The sequence below is a fragment of the Macaca thibetana genome, chromosome 17 (genome assembly GCF_024542745.1).
Source record: "Macaca thibetana thibetana isolate TM-01 chromosome 17, ASM2454274v1, whole genome shotgun sequence".
Taxonomy (NCBI): domain Eukaryota; kingdom Metazoa; phylum Chordata; class Mammalia; order Primates; family Cercopithecidae; genus Macaca; species Macaca thibetana.
Window position 1 is genome coordinate 38,098,349 of NC_065594.1, and position 12,547 is coordinate 38,110,895.

The 12,547-nt window shown below is 41.9% G+C and overlaps 1 long non-coding RNA gene across 1 annotated transcript in view; it reads right to left on the reverse strand.

The window, feature by feature from the left end:
* Positions 1-290: 290 nt before the first annotated feature.
* Positions 291-12,547, reverse strand: part of LOC126940237 (uncharacterized) — a 95,310-nt gene continuing 83,053 nt past the window's right edge. Inside the window, exon 4 of the long non-coding RNA XR_007720684.1 lies at positions 291-599. This is a non-coding gene — a long non-coding RNA (uncharacterized LOC126940237). The remainder of the gene's footprint in view (positions 600-12,547) is intronic.

The window sequence follows — 12,547 nt, forward strand, 5'->3', positions numbered from 1 at the left end:
GGTGAGGCCACCTTAACATGTTATAAGGAGCCATCAGAATATGGCAAGTCCCACATTGATTTAAGAGTCCCAGCCACAGGGAGTGTCTTCCATGCATTTGCAGAGTTAAAATGCAATAACCTTAGCCAGTTCATTAGTCATCCAGGGCTGTAATAATTATCGTCATCACAACTAATGAAAATATCTGTTGTTAAAAGCTTGTAGCTACCAGGTATAGTGATGAGCACTTTCTGCACACCATTTCCATTGATTCTGATAGCCAGTCAGTGAACTAGAAAGTAAAGCTGATTTACAGGGGACGTACCAAGGATTTGCACTGGTTACATATTCAGCCAGCTAGTTATGTAGAATGGAATAGTGGAGACATAAACCCAGGCTGACATCAGAGCCTAAGATGCTACAGTAGTTTTGTGAACTACCCTTTTCAGCTGTTGTGTTGTTTTTTGCTTTGCTACATTAAAAGGATGGAATGCTAACATTTCTACTCACCTCCTAGAACATCTGAGGATTGAGACTTCACCCTTCAAGAAAGAAACACTAGCCGATGAGTTGCTGACAATTTGGATGCCAAGGGTTCTAAGTGTAATGGGCCATCCACTCTGCAAGAACAAAGAAAAATACAATTTCAAGAGAGCTGAAGTTCTTCTAAGAGAGAAAGATTTCCCCAGAATGAAAGTAAGTCAGAAGAAAGCAACTGAGAAGGAGGAGGTGAACAGGGACAAAAGCCTTATCCCAGAAAGTCAGCTTAACAAAGGACAATTCTGAAGGGAATGGGTTAAAGGCAGTAAGTAAAAGTTTTAAACAGCAATGACTCTGAAGCCAGCCTCCCTTGGATCAGACCCCAGTTTCGCTATTTACTAGTTTTGTGACCCTTGACAAGTTACTGAATCTCTGTGCTACTCAACCGCTACCTCAGTTTTCCCTTCTATAAAGTAAGAATAATATTAACATCTCCCTTATCTGGTTCTGAGGGTTAAATGAATTGATACCCATTAAGTCATTAGGATAGTGCCTGGTTCAGAGTGTTTAGTAGGTGTCAGTCCTTATTACACATATGGCATTTGACCTCTTTTGAATTGGGTGGGGCCATATCATTATCTGCCCAAAGCAGAAATATGTCCCATGACCTGCTCTCACATCTTGTGCTTGCTCCAGCAAATCATCCTATTGAGACTCAGAAAGGACTCATTCCAGAAGAATCCAACTGTGCCCCTGTAGCCTCCCAGCAGGAACAGCTTATGGCCATACCGCAAGAGTTCTGCTGTGCCCCTTTCATAATTCCAAGAACAGAAAGTCTATTTAACTCAGAAGCCAAATGATTTAACAGCTGAAAGCCTAGAGCCCCTTTCTTCTGGCCCCCACTTCTATTTCACTCAGTTCCCTCATCTGAAAAATAAAACCACCACCCACCTCACAGTATCATGATGAGCTCCTTTTTATTAAATGATAGAACAAATAAAAAGGAGCTAGCACAGTGCCTGACATACAGTAGATAGTTTAAAAATACAATTGTCTCTCAATATCTGTATGGATTGGTTCCAGAACCTCCCTCAGATCCCAAAATCAGCAATGCTAGAGTCCTTGATGTAAAGGGTGTAGGATTTGTAGGTGTCATCCTATGCACATCCTCCTATATAGTTCACATCATCTCTAGATTACTTATAATACCTAATACAATGTAAATGCTATATAAATAGTTGTATAGCGAATAATGACAAAAAATCTGTACATGGTCACTACTGATACATTTCTTTTCAAATATTTTTGATCTGCAGTTTCTTGAATCCATGGTGTGGAACCCATGGGTACAGAGGGCCGATTATATTCATTTCTTTCCTTCTTTCCTTAAGCTACAGACAGCCCTTACTAAACACTCTTAAGGGACTAATGGCTTAAGGTAAAAAGCCTAGTGGGAAGTGGGGAATTAGTTCTGTCATTAAGCCACTGCTGCCTATACCATATCTACTGATTTATTCTTTCCCCAAATGCGTGTTTTTCTTAATGTAGATAGGTCAGAAAGAATGACTTCAATATAGGAATTAAATGAGTATAATAATAGTAATAATCACTAATAATATCTAGCTTCAGAAGTGTAGGAAAATTGGCTTCTGTTTCTTTCATAGAAAAGTCTATGGTTTTCTTTTTTGGTCCCTAGAAAACTGAATCATAATTTATTCCTGTGTGTTAAGAGGGGATCTGTTCTGCTAAAATCATTAGATTTATTTCAGTTCACACAACAGAAGGAGACATTCTGGAGGCTCTTTTTCATTGTTAAATGAGCACCTATGTGGTATTGTCACAGATGAAGGAGATAAGGGCACTTTGAGGAATAAAAGAGAAAAGGCACTAGCATAAAAATCAATCAGATTAAGGGCATTAGTAGATAGAGACCTGCAATCTGTTTTCTACACCCCCTGTGTGACAACGTGATAAAGGTCATCAGGGAAACTCGTGGAGAGGGCCCACCGTTTAAAGACCACTATGCTAGAAACAAAGGCTTCCTTGAAGTACTCTTTATGATGCTACACCTAACTCTCAGCAGGACAGCTAATTTCTCACACCAATCAGTCCATTGCAAGAAATGCTGAGGTGGAAAAAAAAATCCCTGCTGCACACTTTCCTGTCTTTCCCCAGATTCTAAATCTTCACACTGAAAATAATTTGCAAGCACAGGCATCTCTGGGATTCAGTGGGTTTTCCCTACCACCCCTCTTTGTTCTTTTAATCCTAGAGGGATGCTCCAAGCAGACAGGAAATGTGACCCAGAAGTGTGGCAACACATTTGTGTCTTGTTTTAGGAAGATGAGTGTTTCTCAGTCTCCTCTAGATGAACTCACACATTCCATCTTTGGAGAAAGTTTTAAACAGTTCTGGCTTATTCAGAGTCCTTTGTTCTTAGGACCAGTTTAGGAAGCTGCCTGCAGGGACACAATGGCCGTGGTGGGCACAGCACTTTGAATACATACCTTCAGGGATGGGAGTATGCTACTGATTTTCTTTTTCCTTTTTTTTTTTTTTTTTTTTTTTTTTTTTGAGATGGAGTTTGGCTCTTGTTCCCAGGTTGGATTGCAATGGCACGATCTCAGCTCACCACAACCTCTGCCTCCTGGGTGTCATGCGATTCTCCACCTCAACCTCCCGAGTAGCTGGGATTACAGGCACCCGCTACCATGCCCGGCTAATTATATATTTTTAGTAGAGACAGGGTTTCTTCATGTTGATCAGGCTGGTCTTGAACTCCCAACTTCAGGTGATCCACCCGCCTTGGCCTCTCAAAGTGCTGGGATTACAGGCATGAGCCACTGCACCCGGCCAGCTATGATATTTTCTTATCATGACTTCCCGGGCAGGATTTTTTGTTACCAATCAGTAATATCAGTCCTAATCCAGGTCACACTTCAAGAATCCATTTAAATGATCCTACACTGACCAATAGCCCAATAGAATATAATCACATCAACTTCAAATTAGTTCTAATTTTTCCCTTTGAATATAAAATGTCATTTAAATCTTCCTAAGGAAATAAATGAAAAATATGTGGATATTCCACAAAAATATCTATATCTAGGCAGGCTTTACCTAAATGAAACCAGTCATAGAAAATGTACCCATATTAACCAATAATTATTGATTTACTTTTATTTATTAATAAATCATTTATTTCCTTATTGAAACAGGACTTACGAGTAAGGAAACCAGGGATGATTAAAGTAAAATGTCTTGGGTTCAAACTGACACCAAGAAGCCTAAACATGCTCAGAGATGCCATTAGTCAATATATGGAAAATGTAGGCAATCCAGGAAAAACTTGTTGTCTTCCCACTCCAACCCTGAGCAGCCCTGTGGGCCAAGAGTTTGTTGAACAGAAGTAGGGGGAACTAAATTTCAGACCCCTTGTTCTACCTCAGCCAGGTGCATTTTTACATTTCACAAACAGTACAGTCACCGAAAGCAGCCCGAGCTGCATTCCACAACAGAGTGAGAGAGCGAATCAGTAATGAGTCCTTGCTTAATAACAGAGACTGTCTTGCAGGAGGATCTTTGAAAAGGTGGCCTCTGCTTCATCCTTGTGCTTATTCAAGTGAAAGTGAAAGGTTTCCCTGTCATGACATAAAACTGAGCAAAAAATAATCACCATATCTCTTGCCAACTTTGTATCCTTGACTCAGGGGGATTTTAAATATAGAACAAATGCTCTTGCATCAGTAGCAAACCAGCCCCTATGTCACTATTGGATTAATAATGCTTTAGGATACATATCTCTGATATGAAAGGCTCTAGCACACCAAATGCCCTGATACAAGAACACTTCCTACTGTAGGCATGGATATAGTAGTATACACTCAGTGCAATAAATGAGCAGTTATATTCTTTAGACATATAGAATAAATTTTATCTTTTCAAATGAAAATTCCAACACATTACTCTTCACAAGAAAAAAAAAAAAGTCATGATCAGTTAAGACATTAGAACCCACCCAAATAATTTCTTCTGAATCATCTCTCTATCTGCTCGACTTCTCCCCTGCCCCCATGCTCCCATTGTCTGTAGTTACCAACAAGTAAATATGAATGCTGAATCAAGAACGAAAGAAAAACAGAAACATATATTTATGTAAACTTGTATTGATTCAGCTAGGAAGAAACCCCACAGCTTTCAAGGCCTGAGTCGCAAATCATTGTGATCAGAAATGCTGATGTGCTAGGAATGCACAAGTATTTTTGCTTATTATCATGGCCCAGGCCTGTTGCAGAGCAAGAATTAAGCTGAAAAACAGTAAATATGGCTTTAAGCTTCCATTTATCAGGCAATATTTTGGGAAAGGGAGGACGCAGTGGCGATGAGTCCAGGCTTACATATTCAGCTATACACTCAGTCACTGAAAGATCCGCATTTGGGAAAATCAGAGGGAGGTCACACCACCTTTCCAAACAAGAGAAAACTCTGTTCTTCCCAAGATGACCCGAAATGTTCTAATTATTGGTTATTCCCTCTGGTCGGTGATGCAGCCAACAAGCACGTAGAGTTCAGTGAACCCACAAGCGCACAGCTGTTATCTTTGACTTATGGCCAAAACAAAAATTGGAATGGAATTTACTCAGACAAGTGTAAAGGCTTCTGTTTAAAACAGCTATTTTCCAAGCCAGATAAACAGCTTTGAAATGGAGAAGAAATGAATCCTTTTCTAGAATGTCTGAATCAAAGTGAGGTCAGCATCTTGAAGACAAGATGTTAACATAGATTACCCACACGGCTGCACCAGTCTCCCAAAGCATGAGACAGCCTCCACACCTCCAAGTTATCTGTACTTCTACTTTTTTTTTTTTTCGTCAAGTTGTTTTCGTGTTTTGGAAACAACTTTCTGCATTTGTGAAAGGTGGCTATGTTTAGTTAGTTAGTGATATAAAACATTAAGAACAGAGAATTGTTGTGCTGGAAGCTTCTGTGAGTGAGCAATTGCATAGGCAAGTGGCCTCTTTGGCCAGTAGCATCAGAGGCTCTTATGTGGCAGTTCGAGGGTGGAAAGAAACAGAGTGGTATTACTGTGGGCTTGAGTTAGTGATTCCGGCCTTTGAATTTCCACTAAGAAACATTAGCAAATAACCAATTTTTTATAGGTGGCAAAGGGACTGGTAAGAAATAGCTGGTAGGAGAAGCAGGGAAAAATCACCCTCCCTGTTCCCTACACAAATACTGTGTGCCTGTGCTAATCTGGCAATCCATCTTACAATCACCAAACAGTGCAGAGCAAGGAAGCAATTCGCACTGCAATAGTGCTCCTCAGAGCTTTTCATAGCTTGATGCCTATTGCAGCTGCTTATATTGTACCAGCAGGTGGGTATAAAATAGCAAATTCCGGAGCCTACAGAAGCCGTGTCCCAGGGTAGAAGAGGAGATGATTTTTTTTCCAGTAGAGTGAATATGCATATCAATGTACCTGAATGGAGAGCTGGGTCCTGGTGAGCTGTCATCAGCAGCAAATCTGTCTGTACTTCCATCTCAAGTGGTCTATTTCAGCGATAACAAGGCTTATGTAGCAAGAGTTTGAAAAGCCTGCTTCTCTTGATTCCAGGGGGGTTACAGACTATGTCTGCAGTGCGGACAGCCTTGAGCCCACTATCAACATTCATTCATTCCCAAATTCTCTCTGCACTCATCATTTGCAGCAATAATAAAATCTCACCAGTTTGGAAGTCCTGGGTTTTCTAAAATAGTAAGCGCCAAGTATCTAGACAAGGTAAGAACAATTATAACTACGTGGCATTGTGGCCTGTTCTAAAATACTCTATCATGAAGGCAGTCAGCTGCTTAATTGGTGTCAACTTCATACCCAATGGGCAGGGATAGTTATCAGAAGCCCACTGAACAAATGGATGGGACGTTTCAAACCTACGAGCATCAAGCTTCTCCAAAAATAACAAGAAGTGACAGCTGAAGTCATGCTTAACAGAATTGGTTTAAAAATGTGAAATGGGTTTTTAAAACAGCACTGCCTTCATATTGGGTGTGAATGAGGCTTTGTATGAAATATTACAGGAGGGGAAACCCCTATTAAAGCTGAGACTCAGGCTTTGTTCTCAGTGTCTGACAATTGGATCTCTCTAGATAATACTTGAAAGGACTGAGAGGTGTGGCAGCAGATGGGTGGGAGGCCAAGGCTGTGTAAAACAACTCTCTAAGAAAGAGTTTCAGCAGGCTTCGTAAGTGGCACCATTAGGACCCGTCTGTGTAACAATTCCTGGACTGTTGCTTATCTGGTCATTTGTTTTCATAAAATGAGCAAGGGGAATCATGCCTGCCGCCTTCCTTCCCTCCCTTAGACCATATGTTTCCTGCTGGTAGTTGTCTGGTTATTTTATTTTACCCTTTCACCACCTGATTCATAGCTTTCTTATAATCCTCTAACGCTGGGGTCAGAAAAATTTTTCTGTAAAAGGACAGATAGTAAATAGATTAAAAGTTTGCAGACCATACAGTTTCCGTCACAACTACTTAACGCTGAGGTTATAGCATGACAGCAGCCACAGACAATACACAAATAAATAGGCATGTCTGAGCCCCAAGAAACGTTATCTACAAATATAGGTTGGGTGTCACATTTAGCCCATAGCCATAATTTGGGGATCTTTTCTCTAAGACACTGTATCTTAAACAAAGTCAGCTCTGGGAAATACTGTGGGTTTTACTTACTTTTCTACACTTTGATAACTCTGTGGTAGATTATTAGAGCCAGAGCTCCCTCATTTGTTCATATCTCCCACTCTCCGGGTCCCGGGGGAGTCTCCTCCCATACTGACTGTTATGGGCTGAATTGCATCCTCCCAAAATTCATATGCTGAAGGCCTAACGCTTAGTACTTCAGAATGTAACCATATGTGCAGATAAGGTCTTCAGAGGGATGATTAAGTTAAAAATAAGGCCATGACCCCTATTCCAACATAACCAGTGTCCTTATAAGAAGAGGAAGATACATCAGAGATGCAAACATAGAGAAAAGACCATGTGAAGAGGCAGCAAGAGGGCAGCCATATGCAAGCCAAGGAGATAGGCTTCAGAGGAAACCAACCCCATACACCTTGATCTTGGAGTTTCAGATGCTAGAACCGTGAGTAAACACATTTCTGTTGTTTAAGCCACCTAACCTGGGGTATTTTGTTATGGCAGCCCAGGAAAACTAATATACTGACACTGGGCCAATCATGTGACTTTCTTTGGCCAAGGGGCAGTAGCAAACATAATATAAGCAAAGACTTGGAAAGTATCTCTTGCTGCTCTTGAGAGCCCTGCCAGCAACTAAGTCTGGGCTAATCTGCTGGATGGGGTGATAACATGGCCAGTCAGCTCATCAAGTCAAACCCCAGATGCAGCTGCCTAGCTGACTGCCAGTCACCGCACATGCATGAGAGACTCCAATAGAGATCAGCAGAAGAGCCACACAGCTGAGACCAGTCCCAACTGTGGATCCACAGAACACTGCTATTGTTTTAAGCCACTAAGTTTTGAGGTAGTTTGTTACATACATGAGGCAACTGGTACACCACCTACCCACTTCCCATGTCTTCTCTACCCTAATACTCAGACTATCTTCTTTGTCTCTTGCTTACTTGGGCTGCTTCAAAGCCTCACTCCTTTATTCAACTCTCACCTACCCTGTCCAACTAGCCAGTAGTTCAGTCTGGTGCCTCATCCACTCAAGACACCACTCTCTGCTGGGTGAGCGTATTCATTTTCTCTTGCTATGATAACAAATTATCATAAACTTTGCAACTTAAAACAGCATGCACATTTATTATCTCCAAGGTCTGTAGGTCAGAAGCTTGACATGGATCTCACCAGGTTAAAATCAAGGTGTCGGCAGAACTGCGTTCCTTCCTGGAGGCTCTGAATCAGTTTCCTTGCTATTCAGATTGTTGGTAGAATTTATTTTCTTGCTGCTGTAGGATGGAGAGCTCTGTTTTCTTGCTGGCTGTGAGCTAAGGGGTGTTCCCAGCCTCCAGGGGCCACCCACATGTTTCAGCTGTTAGTTCCTTTCCTTGATCTTCAAAGCCAGCAAGGTAGGTCAAGTCCCTCTCATGTTTCAAATCTCTTCTGCCTCTTCATTTATCACATTTCTCTGACTCCAGTGAGGAAATTTCTCGCTTTTAAGGGTTTATGTGATTAGACTGGGCCCACCCTGATAATCCAGGATGATCTCCCCATCTCCAGATCCATAACCTTGATCACATCTGTAAAAAGCCCCTTTTGACACATAACATAGCACATTCATAGGATCTGGGGATGAGGATGTGGATATTTTCAAAAAAGAAGGGATACATTATTCTGACTACAATAGTTGGCCACTTATGGCAATGAAATCAGAGACAGCCTGGCAGTGATGGCTCACTTCTGTAATCCCAGCATTTTGGGAGGCTGAGGCAAGAGGATCACTTGAGTTGAGGAATTTGAGACCAGCCTGGGTAACACAGACCCCTTGCTTTCAAAAGATTTTTTGAAAATAGCCAGGTGTGGTGGCATGCACCTGTAGTCCCAGCTGCTCAGGTAGCTGAGGCAGGAAGATCTCTTGAGCCCAAGAGGTCGAGGCTACAGTGAGTCGTGATCATGCCACTGTATTCCAGCCTGGGCAACAGAGTGAGACCCTGTCTCAAAAAAAAAAAAAGAAAAGAAAAAAAAAAAAAACAGGAAGAAATCAGAGATTCTAGTTCTCACCCACTCTCCATTACAATGGGGATTTTTAAAAAGCTAACTACAACCTCGATATGGCCCAATCCCCTCCACAACCACTATACAGCAGCCCCAATAGTCTAAAATTGTTGCTCTTATTTACTGTGAAGTAGTCTTCACCCATCTGTCCCTGCATCTATACAGCTCTTCTCCATACATAGTTGTAAATTAGGACATGTGGACTATGAGCACCTGAATATGAGGTTTTCAAGAATAGTGTCTAGAATCCTGTATGTCATTGTCTTGGGAAAATGAACTCTAACAGGTAGTCATTTTTCTATCCCCGCCGCTTCAAGCTCTAAGAAGTTGCTAACATCTAATAGTGTGTACAGGGGAAGCGCCGGTGTTATAACGAGTATCGTAAGTTTCCACTCCTATCTACATGGAATTTTGCAAACTGGTTTACTGTAGCCTATTAAAGCTACCAAGACCCATTCTGTATCAGTTAGGATGCCTTCAGCTGCAAGAAAAAGAAATTGATTTAAACTGGCATACACAATATGAAAAATTACTATTTCACATTACAAGAAGCACAGACACGGATCAGACTTCAGGGTTAGTTAACTCTGTGGCTCAGAAAAACAATCAAGGTCTCAGTTTCATTCTCTCTCTCCACGCTGACATTCTTGTGTCTCAAGTTGGGAGCAAGGTGTCTGTGGCTCTTTCTGGCATCACATCCAATTAAAACCACATCCAGAGGAAGAAGGGCGATTGTCTCTTCCTGTGCCTCCATCTTTGTTGTGAGGAAACGTTTTCCCACAAGTTCCCCTGGTAGACTTCCCTCTGGTTTCATTGGCAGAATTGACCTAATTTTAAAACAAGGCAAGGGAATGAGAACATGTCACTTCATCAAGGCCTTCCTTGATCCCTTGATCACCCTTTTAAAACAGCAAGTGCTCCTGACAACATCTCCCAGCATTCCCTTCTGCCCCTGCTGAGGCCGGGTTTTTCTCCTTAGTTTTTATCATCACACGATTTGCTTTGTTATTTGTACTTTTTCTTCCACACACACGAGAATGTCAGTTTCAGTGTGTTAGGGATCCAGGGTTGTTTTATTCACTTAAAACAGTATCTGTCACATAATAAGGGTCTCTTGATATTGTTACATAATTGAAAGAGTTACAACCCTCGAACTCATCAAGCCCTTGGTGCAAAAAGTAAGATCTACCTCTCCTAAGTCATATGGCTGTGGTGGGGAGGATGAATTACAGAACAATATTGAGTTAATGTTATGAGAAGGTGTGGTGAGCAAATGCTAGATAGGCAACCTACATCCTCACACTTTACTTCATTTCCCACCATGACCATCACCAACATTGACAGATGGGCATGTCAAATCTTAGAGGGGCTTACAGGTCTCAGGTCATCTTTTCTTCCAAGGAGTCCTGGTCCAAACTACATAGGTAGAAACTTCTTTTCAGAGATTCATTTATGCTATTATCATTTACGGTAGAAGGAATGATTACTAATCAAGTCCAGTAGTTTTATTTAATCTTTGCTATTCCAACAGTTTGTAATACTTTATATAATTTACTCTTAGAATTCTGAGGAAACAATTTACCTGAAGTTTACATGCTAACAAGAAGGGGGTTTCTCAGCCAGGCAGAGTGGCTCATGCCTGTAATCCCAACACTTTGGGAGGCTGAGGCTAGAAGATCACTTGAGGCCAGGAGTTCAAGACCAGCCTGGGAAACATAGACAGACCCCCATCTCTAAGAAAAATTTAAAAAATTAGCTGGGTGCGGAGGCATATACTTGTAGTCCCAGCTACTCAGAGGCTTAGACAGGAGGATTACCTCAGCCTCTCAGTAGCTGGGACAAAGAGAGAAAGAAAGAGAGAAAGAGAGAAGAGAGAGAGAGAGAGAGAGAAAGGAAGGAAGGAAGGAAGGAAGGAAGGAAGGAAGGAAGGAAGGAAGGAAGGAAGGAAGGAGTGGGTTTCTCCCGGTAATAACCAACTAAAGAAATTAATGGAAGCAGTAAAAGGGGCTGAGGAAAGCCATTAGACTGATATCAGGCTATTCAAAGCACCCCAGCTGGTTGGGAAAGGCAGCAAGCTTCATAATGAACATCAGACATTTATGGCATAACCCATAATATTTCCCAGCATATTCTGCTCTCAAGGTTTTTGAGAACCTGAAGGTAGGGGATCACCATGTCTTTTAAGATCTCCTCCTAGACCCCTCCCTCAGAGAAGAACCAGTATGTTCACTGCAGAGAGACATAGATCGGCTGCCCCGTTGATGTCAGTCCTAGAAATCTCTTTCCATTCTCCTTCCAAAGACCTTTCTTTACCTTCGAGAAGAAAACAAGGGGAACATTTGGTCTGTTTATCCTGAATGATTAGCATGGGAGGGTCTTGTTACACACATACTAGGTTGCTGCAAAAGTAATTGCAGTTTTGGGCATTACTTTCAATGGCAAAAACAACAATTACTTTTGCACCAACCTAATATGACCCAAACTAACCCAGGCTCCAGGGTCCTCTTCCCCTTGGAATCCACTTTGCCTAAGTAAGGCTTGCTTCCTTCAGAAGCCTCACTTCACTTAGTCATTGCCCTCACCATCCCCTACAGGCTTTGTTCCCCTGGGGGACTGATTCTGCTCCAACAAGCAACCAAAGAACAGCCTGAATGACTCCTGCCAGTTTCCATCCCTAGACCTCCAAACTCCTTCTTGGAATTCCTTATAGCCTCTGGGGCCAGCTCCTCTCAAAGAAGCTAACCCTCTTTAGGCACTCCCTGAGGAAACCCTCGTTATCATCTAATATTTCTATCATTTATTTTCTTGCTCAAATTGTTCCAACTTTGGCACTCTTAAAAGTTACTCCGGGTTGGGGCTCGGCGGCTCACACCTGTAATCCCAGCACTTTGGGAGACCGAGGCGGGTGGATCACAAGGTCAGGAGATTGAGACCATTCTGGCCAACATGGTGAAACCCCATATCTACTAAAAATACAAAAATTATCTGGGCATGGTGGTGCATGCCTGTAATCCCAGCTACTCAGGAGGCTGAGGCAGGAGAATTGCTTGAACCAGGGAGGCGGAGCTTGCAGCGAGCCGAGATGGCGCCACCGCACTCCAGCCTGGTGACAGAGGGAGACTCAGTCTCAACAACAACGACAAAAAAAGTTACTCTAGGTTGACACTTGTGTCTTTCCAGAAAGAGATCTTTCTTTTTACACACTTCCTTACTCCATGAGATGATCCAGATTAATTTTGTATTTTCCCAGCCTACCCAGGAATTTATCACTTCTTTATGAAGCTCTGGTTTCCTTTATTGAAAAACAGTGTTGAGAAACCAAGATCTGGGCATCAGGTGTATTCAT